Below are 12,470 nucleotides of genomic sequence, written 5' to 3' on the forward strand. Positions count from 1 at the left end.
CCAATCTGCCATCTGTAGAGCTAGCTTCAGCCACAGATTGGTAGCACGATGGTTTCTGAGGATCTAAGGTTCTATGTAAACACTGAAAGAGCCTGAGGAAAAAGAGACCATCACTTTTCCTAGTTCCATTTTAGGAATAAGGAAATTCTCAACAGAAATTGCTCAGTAGACTTTGTATATCATAGTAGTCAGAGTTGGGTCACATGCTCCCTCCCAAACAGATGATAGCAAAGGGTTATCTTTGGACCGTCAGGCTCACCCGTGGAGGTGGGAGCTGGGACAGATGCTGGAAAACAATCAGTGGTGTCTCATACGTTGTCATGTGCAGACAGACCTTAAGGTGGCTCCCCATGATCCCTTCTTCCCCTACACCATTGTGAATCACCTCTCCTTGAGTGTGGACAGGACCCGTGATCTAGCTTCAATCAGTAGAGTATGACGAAGGTGATGAGACATCACTCCTGTGATTATATCGGACTATGTAAGATTCCATCTTGCTAGCAGACTCATTTGAGAGACGCTCCTTGCTGGCAGCCATGTTGGGAAACCTATGTGTCCTGGAACTGTAGGCAGCTTCTAGAAACTGAGGGCACTCCCCAGGTGATAGCCAACTGCCAGCAAAAAGTGGGGGTCCTCCATCTTCCAAGCATGAGGAAATATTCTGCCAACAACCCAGGTTTGGAGGCCAATTCTTCCCCAGTAAGCCTGCAAATGAGACCACAGCCCAGCTGACACCTCAACCCTACTCAGAAAACCCAGCCAAAATACATGTCTGTGCTGTTTTAAGCTGCTAAATTTATGGCAATTTGCAACACAGCAATAGAAGACTCATATGTCCAGTGTCCTTCCTGTTTTAATGAGATTGAAAAAACTTAATTTTCTTAGTAGTTTGTGCCAACTAGGGAGAAAATAGCTTGGCCTGGAGAAGTATGTTTAATAGAGCTTGAGAAGAAGCTTTCTTTCTTGAGCATCTGGGTGGCATTGGGTGCCAAGTCCTCAGAGGAGGTGGGAAGCTGCTCTTCAACATGGGAAAGAATTTGAACTCCCAGGACACTTTGAGATCTGAGCTGGTGATGGAGGAGAGTATTGAGGGCAAGGGTTCCTGGAGGCAAGACTCCCTGAGCTCCAAATCCTCAGTAGGGGTTGAGTGGGATGGAGTAGTTTGCTGGAGGTGCCATAACAAAGTAATACAAACTGCATGGCCTAAATAACAAAATGTAGTGTCTCATAGCTCTGGAGGTTGGAAGCATGGGATCCAAGTGTCAGCAGGGTGGGTTTCATGTGAGGTCTAAGGGACAACCTATTCCATGCCTTTCTCCTGGCTTCCAATGGTTTGCTGACAATTTCTGGCATTCCTTGGCTTATAGAAGGATCACCCCAATCTCTGCCTTCATCTTCACATGCACCCTCCCTTAAATGTGTGCGTCTGCCTCAAATTGCCTCCTTTTAATAAGAACACCGGTCATATTGGATTATCATATTGGATTAGGAATCCACCCTGCTTCAGTATGGCCTAATTACTTTGCTTCATCCCTATTCCCAAATAAGGTCACATTCTGAGACACCAAGGATTAGGATTTCAACATATGAATTTTGCAGCAGACACGATTCATGGGGGTTAGTAGAAATCTGGGGTAGAACCAGATTTTCATCAGCTCTGGGATAGGGGCGTGCAAAGGTAATTTTAACTTCATTTCAAGTGGTTGGTAGGGCTCCAACTGACATCCATGTGAAGAAACTCCCCAGGTCTATCCAATAATTGCTCAAAAATGACATGTATTCTTGAGAGAGACCGATTGCTCCAGAACATTCTGCAAAGTGCTCCATATTCATTTCCTTGAGAACCAGGACTCCTGCTATTTCTTGGCCCTATACCACCATGATTTAACTATGACTTGTGTCTCTCCTATCTAGCAGCAAGGAGAAAGGCCTCTGAACTTTGCTCCTTTTGATGAGCAAAGAATCTTGCAGATTACATCAGTCATGAACACCGACTTCCCTGGAGAGGAAGCTGGATGCTGGGACATTCCTGGTTACGTCAAAAGCTTTCTTTCAGGCACGAGGAACCTGTGGGCATTTCTCCATCATTCTCTTATCTGGAAATCCAGCCACCAAGCCCACAGATATAGTTGACTGTAATTAATAGTCTACATGTCCTTTTGAAAAGCACTCATGTTAAGGCCCTCCCTCTAATTGTCTAATGTGTGTGTGTGTGTGTGTGTGTGTGTGTGTGTGACAACACAGGCTAAAACATGGTATTTCAATGGGAGCGTGAGGCAAGGCTTATTAAATCATCGGCAATTCAATTCAGAGTACATACTCTGGAGAGAGGTGATGTCCCTGGAGGTAGAAAGGGGAATGATAGAAAACACTCTCATTCTTGTCTCTATGAAAGATAATTTATACATAGATTAATTTCTTTCCTCCTCTCCCCTCTTCTTCCACTACTGTATGCCAGGCACTAGATCCATAGAATGTTTAAGCTAGAATGATCTTAGAAATGACACAGCCTTGAAATAAACAAAATTGACTCAATTCCAGCCTTGGGGTTACTTCACAACTGTACCAGGTCATCCTGCACATTTTGGGATGAGATAATCCATGTTGATTTTTGCTATGAAGAAGAGCCCTGAAGGCTGTTCTCTGCTCACCGCCCACCCTACCCACTGTCTCTCCAAATGATGAGCTGGTCAATAGGTTGGCTTCCGTCTTGGCTTTTTAAGACTCTAGCTTTGTCTGTCTATTTGTTGTTTATCTTATTGGAATCAAGATGCTTTTTTAAGGGTCAGCAACTTTTGTGGTCCTCATGGTATGGACCTGGACAGAAGGAGGAAGGAGTTGTTAGCAAAGAGACCCATGACCCAATGCCAACAAAACAACCAAAGACAGAAGCAGCAGCAGCAGGAATAGCAAAACCTTTCAGTTTGGTAGCAAACTGATGGATCTTAGTTTCTGATTCCAGATCCTCTGGACACGTGGTTCAATTTCTGTGACTCTGGAGAGTAGCTGCTCAAAGCCACCCATAGGTCAGGAATGAACACTCAGCTACTATAGTGATATCACAAATTACTTTGCCAAAATGTGATGTCACATGGCATCGTATAGTACTGCCCAGAGCTGTGAGTCCCTGGCATGCTATAGCACATGGGCTTAGTGGTGGTGATTCTGGAACACAGTGTGTTCTAGGCTCGCCACTTTGTGCTGCCTTATAATTACACAGATTTACCTACTATGTGTCAGCGCAAAAATAGGTCCCCTCCCCTGGTTTGCTCCTTGTCAAAATTCCCCTCTTGGTCCCAGCTGCACAGGGAAGATATTAGCAGCTGTGTTCTTATTCAGTAACTTTGGAGTCAGGTCCAAGGGTGGATTCCAGCCCTACCACTCCTAGCTGTGTGATTTAACACACATTTCTTGACCTCCTTCTCTACCTGTTAAATGGGGGTGATAATAGCACCCAGCTTTTGGGGTTGTTGTGTGGATGAAAGAGAGTGATGGATGGCCAGGTCTTGGTGTGGTGGTGGGAAGATGAGGGCTGCTCCCTTTCTGGAGGCCTCTCTGAGTGCACTGGATTCAGGGTCTCACAGCTGCAAATCACCATGGAGTATCCTTCCCACCAGTGCTTCAGAAGCTTTCATGTGGCTAAGAGATCCTCTGGGGAGTTTGCGAAAAATGCAGATTTCCGGATTCCATCCCAGACAGTCTGATTTAGCAGATTTGGGTCAGGAACCAGGCAATTCTGCATTTTAACCAGCATCCTCATGTGATTCTGTCGGGGTCACACACTTGGGAAACCTCTATACACAGTCGTGTTAAGAGTGTTAAGAAAGAAGCATGTCATGTCTGCCTACCTCACTTTTGTTTCCCTAAGGCCATTTTGGCTCATGGTAAAGACTCCTGTGGCAGCCCTTAAAAAAATAAAATTATCTAGTCCAGGAGCCCTCAGTTCGAACAGTCACATGGGATGAAGCAGCAGGCTGAGTGGAACAGTCTAGAACTTAGGTTTCTTGCCAGGGTGGCAGCTATGACTCGTCTCCTGCCAATGTCTGCCATATTGGACAACAGGTTGTGTTGCCACATTTTCCATTTATTGCAAAGGAGTCCCAAAATGTACAGATTAGAATCAAATTTCCTAGTTTTTGAAAGTCAGAAAAATGTACAATAATAATTTTTTTTTATTTTTTATTTTATTTTATTTTTTTTACCTTCATGGGCCAAACAAAACATGTCTATGTCCCCTGGACTGCCAACTGACCATTCTAAGGCTAATCCCTCCTTTTCACCTGATGGATGGAGAAACTGGGGGCCAGAGAGAGGAGGGGAGTTGCCAAAGACTGAGCAACTTGGGGAGTCTTGGAGTGAGGACTGCGCTCTGCTTTGGCTCTGTAGTTAGATCAGTGCTCTTCCCCAGGTGTGGAGAGCAGGACAATGCCCTGGAAGCATCTCAGGCTCCCTCCCAGGCAGATCTCCAGGCTCTTTGGGCTAAGTTCCCTGATCCAGCTCCACCACTGGCTGGGAGATCTAGAGAAGGCCTCTGGGCTGAGGCAAAGCCTGGAAATGAGCTTACTCATCCCTCTGCTGCCATCTTCTTCTTTGATGTCTTGATGTTCCAGTTCTGGCACCCCGTGAGGCAACGGCACCAGGCTGCCTGCCCCAGCAGCCTCCTTACACCAGAACAGCTCTTGGCAGGGCTTTCCGGGGACTTCAAAGGTGGAAAATTGCCCTGGGATAGCTTCTCGAAGGCGCCTTCCCAGTGTGAGCACTGCAAGGGGAGAATAGAGATCAAAGTGGGGCCAACCTTTGGTTATGGGGGAAATGATGGGCAGGCCTGCTCTCTGCTGAGTGGAGGGTGTGGAAGGGCCTTGGGGGCTGTCTGGAGTCCACGCAGTCAGGACCAGAGGGCTGACTTGCTCTTTCCTCTGGAGCCCCTCTGGAAATGACCGGGGACTCTGCTGACTAAGCTTTCTCACTGTGTCTCCTGAACCCATGGCCCTTTCTCTGGTTCTCTTGGGCCTCCTCCAGCACAGCCCTGCGTCTGAGGAGGAGGAAGCACTCTGTCCCACCTGCTGGAAGTCTGTGATTGCGTGAGAGCAAGGCAGCAGGCCAAGTGCTGATAAATCTCTTCCTCCTGGGAAGTGCCAGGCAATGCCCCCAAAACGGAAGTGATCTGTGGGCCAATCTGCTAATGATTTATTGCTGGATCCTTGGGCCTGGCACCATGGCACCGGCTGCAGCCGGCCTGTCTGTAGAATCTTCCCAGCGGGCATCAGAGAGCTCGAGGTAGGAAATCATGCTCCCAGCTGCCAGCCGCCAGCCTCTGCTACCTCATTGCCCAGAAAGGACTGCATTTGTTTGTTTGCTTGTTTGTTTGTTTTGTTTTCTCAAAGCAGGCAGGCTGCGAAGCCGTGGTCTAGGGAAGGCATGGGGACAGGACTGGAACTGAGGGCGGGTGTATGTGTATTGAGTGACATGCTGGCACTCAGCTCTGGGGCCAGCGGGGTGCTGTCCAAACGAACTGGAAGCAGACTCAGCACGGAGCACCCAGACAGAGAGGAGGAGCTCTGCTCTGCTCCTGTTCACCCACTGTTCACCACCAGGGTGTCCACAGTAATGAATTCATTATTATAAAGGGTGAGTGCCCATGGTAAAAATTTCAAACCAGCTTGAAGTGAAAAAGTGAATCTCTCCCCATTTCCAATCTCGGCGTCAACCAATAATGCTGCAAGTCTCCTGTTCTAGAGGACATGTATTTTTCGAAAGCTGTAGGTCACTCTTCCACTTCGTTTCCCTTTAGCATAGCTTTCCACGGTGGGAGCTAGGTCAGTTCTAGCAGCTGTGAAGTGCTTTGGTGTGTGAAAGCGCTGTGATTTATTCATCAGCTCTCTGTGGATGATCTTTCTGATTGCTCCCAGTTTTTCACTCTTATAATCCAGTGACAATGGGCATTTGTATAACATATGGTGCTTTACTTATTTGAGTATGTCTCTCAATGTCTTTTAAAGCTTGAATAATAAGTAGACTGAATATAGATTGTGCAGTCAGAGAGGGCTACGTATAAGCTAGGATGTTGTCACAGATTGAATGTTTATTTTCCCTCAAAAATCATGTGCTGAAATCTAATGCCTTATATGCTGGTATTTGGAAGTGGCCTCTGGATGGTGACTAGGGATTAATACCCTTATAAAAGAGACTCCAGGGAGCTACCTTGTCCCTTCTGCCTTGCGAGGAAAGAATGTTAAAATGGCCATCTATGAATTAAGAATGGGCCAAACATTGAAACTGCCAGCCTCTTGATCTTAGCCTTCTGGCCTTCAGAACTGTAAGAAATAAATCTCTGTTGTTCAGGAGTCACCTAGTCTACAGATATGTACTTAGTGTTATGTTATAGCAGCCTGAGTTGAATAAGACAGATAGGAAGGAGGAGCAGGCATTAGCCAGGTGAGACTGTGAGAACAATAAGGCTCTAGGCAGCACATGCGAAGGGAACAGCACATGCGGAGGCCTGGGGTGGGATCGTTTCCAGCTCTGGTGTTTAGGGCTGGGTAGCAGATCAGTGTGGCCAGGGAGTGTGAGCATGAGGGAGAAGGGAGAGGCAGGCAGTGAAATGGTAGGTGCCTAGACCCTGGCCTCAAGGACCACAGGGAGGGATTTTGGATTTGTTCAAATGCAGTGGGAGCACACTGGGGTCAGAGAAGCTATTTTACTGGGGAACCCTAAGGATACCCTGGCAAAGCCTGGAATAAAACCAAATCAACCTTCAGTAGAGTTTTGACCTTTTAATAAGAACAGTAATGATAACAATGAGTTAACATTTATTGAATGTGCACTATGTGCCTGCTACTATGCTTAGTATTTTTCACTTTACTTATTTTAATATTCATGACAACCCATTTAAGGTAAGTACTATTGCTGTTGTTTCCCTTTTAGAGATGAGAAAACTGAGATCAGAGAGATTAAGTCATCATCCAACTAGTTGAGTACTCATGGTACATTTGTCAAGATAGACCACATCTTGGGCCATAAAACAAGTCTCAATAAATTTAAAGGCTTCAAAACCATAAAAAGTGCTTTCTGACCACAATGGAATTTTAAATGAGAAACCAATAATAATATAATTTCTGGGAAAACCCCAAATATCTGGAAATTAAACAACATATTGCTAAGTAATTCACGGACTGAAGACAGACTCACAGGCAAATTAGAAAATATTTTTATTATTTTATTTTATTTTTAAATATTTTATTTATTTATTCACGAGAGACACAGAGAGAGAGGCAGATACACAGGCAGAGGGAGAAGCAGGTTCCATGCAGGGAGCCCAATGTGGGACTGGATCCCGGGACTCCAGGATCACGCCCTGGGCCGAAGGCAGGTGCCAAACCGCCGAGCCACCCAGGGATCCCTAGAAAATATTTTTAACTAAAATACAACAAAAATATGATATATTAGATTTTGTGCAATGCAGCTAAAGCAGTACTTAGAGGAAAAGTTACAGCTTCACATGCTTATATTAGAAACAAATATCTAAAGTCAATGACCTAAGCTTCTATCTTAAGAAAATAGGAATAAAGAAAAGAGTAAACTAAAAGTAAATCTAAAGAAAGAAATATAATAAAAGCAGAATATGATGAAATACAAGTCAGAGAGATGATACAAAAAATTAGCAAAGTCTAAGTTTTGTTCTCTAAAAATAGTCAACACATCTGACAAATCTCCAACTAGACTAATCCAGAGAAGAAAAAGTATGTCAATTATCAATATCAGAAATGAAAAAGGGATTATCATCATAGGTCCCATAGGCATTAAAAGGTTAATAAGAAAATACTATGAACAGCTTTATGCCAATAAATTTGATCAATTTGATTAAATAGATAAATGTTTTGAAAAATAAAACTGGGGCACCTGGTGGCTCAGTCAATTAAGCATCTGCCTTCAGCTCAGGTCATGACCCCAGGGTCCTGGAACTGAGCCCTGTGTCCTGCTCCCTGCTCAGTGAGGAGCCTGCTTCTGCTCTCCTGCTCCCCCCTGCTTGTGCTCTCTTTCTCTTTCTGTCAAATAAATAAAATCTTAAAAAAAAAGAAAGAAAAATAAAACTAACAAAAATTAACACAAGAAATAGAAAATCTAGATATCCATGTCTATTTAAGACTTTGAATTTGTTATTAAAATCTCTTCTAAAAAGACAACATCAGGTCCAAATGGTTTCACTGTTGAAGTCTATTGGACATTTAAAGAAGAAATAGCACCAATATTACACAAATATTTTTAAAGTCTAAAGAAGGATCATTGCTTGACTGTTTTGTGAGTCCAGTATATCCTTAATACTAAAACCTGACAAAGACATTATTAAAAAAAGAAAGAAAATTACAACTCAATATTCCTCATAAATACAGATGCCAATATCTCTAACATAATCACAGCAAATTAAATCCAATAACATATAAAAATGATAATATATCATGACCAAGTAGAGTCCCCAAAATGAATTATATTTGAAAATCAATCTTTAAATGTAATTCTGCAAAGTAATGAAATAAAAGAGAAAAACCATAAAATTATTTCAGTAGATTCAGGTAAAGCATTTGGAAAAAACCTCACCCATTCCAGATAAAAACTCATAGTAAACTAGAAATAGTAGGGAACTTCCTCAAACTGCTAAAAACCATCTACAATAAATAAATAAATAAATAAATAAATAAATAAATAAATAATTAAAAAAAAAAATCTACAGCTAACATAATACTTAATGATGACAGATTGAGTTTTTTGTTTCCTTGAGCTCTGGAGCAAGGCAGAGATATCTGCCTTCATCACTTATATTCAACATTATTCTAGCAGCTCTAGCCATTGCAATAAGGCAAGAAAAAGAAATTAAAAGGCATAAAACTCAGGAGGGAAAAAATAACTATCCCTGCTTGTAGGTGCTATAATTTATGGAGAAAAATCCAAGGGAGGCTAAAATACAACTATGAGAACTAATAAGTGAATTTGGCAGTGTGCATCATATAAGATTAATATTCAAAAGTTAATTGTATATAATTTGAGGTTCATACACTAGCCTCAAACAGTTGATGAAATTAAGGATGCAATCCTGTGTATAAGTAGCAACAAAAAATACTGAAGAAATCTAACATAAGACATTTAGGACTTCTGCACTGAAAACTACAAAGTATTGCTGGGAAAAATTAAGAAAAACTTAAATAAATGGAAAAATGTCATGTTTATGGTCTGTAAGACTCAATATTATGAAGACAGCACTTTTCCCTAAAGTGGACTATGCAATCCCAATAGAAATTTGCAAAGTTTTTTTATTGAAAATTGACAAGTGGATTCTAACATTTATGTGGAAACACAAAGGGTGAAATGAGTGGGAAATATCAGAAAGGGAGACAGAACATGAGAGACTCCTAACTGTGGGAAACGAACAAGGGGTGGTGGAAAGGGAGGTGGGCGGGGGGTGGGGGTGACTGGGTGATGGGCATTGAAGGGGGCACTTGATGGGATGAGCCCTGGGTGTTATGCTATATGTTGGCAAATTGAACTCCAATACAAAAAAATAAAAATAAAATAAAAAAATAAAAAAAATTTAAAAAAGGAAACACAAAGGGTGTAGAATAACAGAAACAATTTTTCAAGAAAAGTTGGATAATTTATCCTATTTGCTTTCAAGGCTTCTTATAAAGTGACAGAAATCAAGATAGTTTTGATATTAATCAAAATACAAGCATATAGATCAATGGAACAGATTAGAGAGTCCATAAATAGACCCACATGTCTTTGGTCAATTGTTTTGACACGGATGCCAAGGCAATTTTGTAAGGGAAGAAAAATATTTTCAACAAATGGTGCTAGATGTCCACGTGTGGGAAAAGTGAGCACTGACACTTAATCCACACCATACATTAAAAAATTATTCAAAATACATTACAGAACAAATGTAAAACTTGAAATTATAGAACTTCTGAAGGGCACCATGAGGTAGGCAAATTTTCCTTAGTTAGAATCCAGCAAGTACAAACCATAAAATTAAAAAAAAAAAGTTAAACTTTGATTAAAATAAGAACCTTTTGTTCCGTGAAGGATGTGATGAAGAAAGTACAAAGGCAAGTCACAGAGGGAATGAGAGGAAACGGTTCAACATACGTGTCAGAAAAGGGATCTGAATTCAGAATAAAAAGAACTCTGACAGCTCAATGGTAAGAAGACAACTCAATGAGAAAATGGGCAAAAGATTTGAACAGATTGTTCTCAAAAGAAGATATGAGATAGAAATCATCAGGGACGTGAAAGTGAAATTACAGTGAGATACCACTGGATCCCCACCAGAATGGCTAAAATCAGTGGTGTGCTGGTAAATGTTTAACAACTAGCTCTGGCTAGGGCTGGAGTGCAGGAGGTCTGATTAGGAGTGCTTGCTGATTTTTATGATGTAAGTACCCCCACCATGGTCAATTTTAAGCTACCAACGAGAAGACGTCACTAACCCAGAGTTGGGAATTGATGCATACAATTGACTCCCACAAGCTGGTACAAGCTGGCTGTAGCACACCACTGGCTAAAATGTTTAAAACTGACCGTACTGAGTGTTGGTGGAATTGTGACCCAGCCAGAACTCTCATACTCTGCTGTTGGGGGTGTAAGATGGTACCACTTAGCAAAAATGGTTTTGAAATTTTTCAAAAGATGAAACATGACTTGTGATTAAACATCACACTCATTCAAAAGCGAAGCATACCCAAGTTCACAGCAGTTTTATTTGTAATAGCCTCAAATTGGAAACAACCCAAATGTCCACCAGCTGATGACATTCTGTGGCATATTTATACAATTGAGTATTATTAATCAGCAACAGAATGGAATGAACTATTGATACATGAACCATATGGATGAATCTTAAAATTATAGTGAGTGAAAGAAGCCAGACAAGAAAGAGTACATGCTGTATGATTCAAAATAAAGTAGCTTTTTTCTTTTCTTTTCTTTTTTGTTTTTTTTTCTTGAAAAACGCAAACTAATCTACAGTGACAGAAAACCCATCAGTGGTTGCCTAGTGAGAGCATGGAAGGAAGGCTGGATTACAATGGGCACAAAGTGATCTTTGATGGCCTAGGAAATGCTTGTAATTCTGATAATGGGGATAGATTCACGGGTGTACACATATGTCAAAACTGATCAAACTGTACATTTTGAATATGTGCTATTTCGTGTACTTCAGTTACATCTCAATGAAGTTGAAAAAAATTTTATAACTGCAGCCTTCAGATTTGACCCCAAAATCTGGGGATGGGAAAATTAGGGAGGATCTGGATTTGCAGTTTCACAAGCTCCTCAAACGATTCTTATTTTTTTAAAATGATTCTTATAAAGCCTGAGATTGACTGAAGAGCCCCCAAATCTGCAGTAAGTTTAACTTTCAAGATGGATAAAGGAAGGTGTGTTTACACATCACAGCAGAGCCTGAAGGAGCTTTAATAGTAGCATTTGCACTTTCTAGTTGTCCTAGCTTGTGCTAGATGCTCTCCTGTGCATGGAGGTTTGCCCAGCATTGCCCTGTTGGGACGTGGTCAGGATGGGGTAGTTGACTTTCAGTGCAGCTGGAAACTATGGGACTGGGTTCACATCTTCTCTCCACCCCTTCCTAGCAGGGTGACCTCTGAACACATCTGTCTGTATCATTTATCTCCTCTTGTGCATCCAAGGCACCTCAATAAGTTGTAGCTTCAAACAACTGCAATCAAATTTTGCTCATGAGTCCTACAGTTAGAGGTAGTTTTTGCTCCACACAGGGTTAGCTGGGGTGCTGCACTGAGGCTGAGCCATCTACTTCCAAGCCACTTGGATGCCAGTATCACCTGGGAGCTGGCACAGCTATAGGCTAAGGCTCTGTCCTTCTTCCTGTAGATCTTTCCATGGGCTGCTCTTGGGGGCTTTCTTATAGCATGAAGTTGGGTTTCCAGGAAGGGGTATTAAGGGAACCAGGAGAAGCTGTATCCCCTTTGATGATTAGCCTCAAGTCACAGAATGTCATTTGGCTCAGCTGAACAACTTTATCCTTTAAGCCCTTCCTCTTGTTCACTCTCCTCCAGCCACACTGGCCTTTTTGTCTAAAACCAGGTGTGTTCCTGTTCTGGTGTATTTGCACCTGCTGCTGCTTCTGCCTGAAACACTTCCCCTGCCCCTAGATGGGCACAAGACTGTCTTCTTGTCATCGTTCAGGTTTCAGCCAAATGTCATCAGTGCAAAGAGCTCTTCCCTCCTGACCCTCTTTCCTTCCTACCCCTGCAACTCCTGCCAGCACTCTTCAGTAGAACTTTCTGCCAAGATGACAATGTGCTTTAATTTATTTAATAATACATTGTTTAGTATGGTAGATACTGCACACGAGATGACTGAACACTTGAAATGTGGCAAGTCTGACTACAAGGTTGGATTTTTATTTCAATTTAATATTAATAAACTTTAAATTTAAGTAG

Source organism: Canis aureus, chromosome 4 (assembly GCF_053574225.1).
Source record: "Canis aureus isolate CA01 chromosome 4, VMU_Caureus_v.1.0, whole genome shotgun sequence".
NCBI classification, from domain to species: Eukaryota; Metazoa; Chordata; class Mammalia; order Carnivora; family Canidae; genus Canis; species Canis aureus.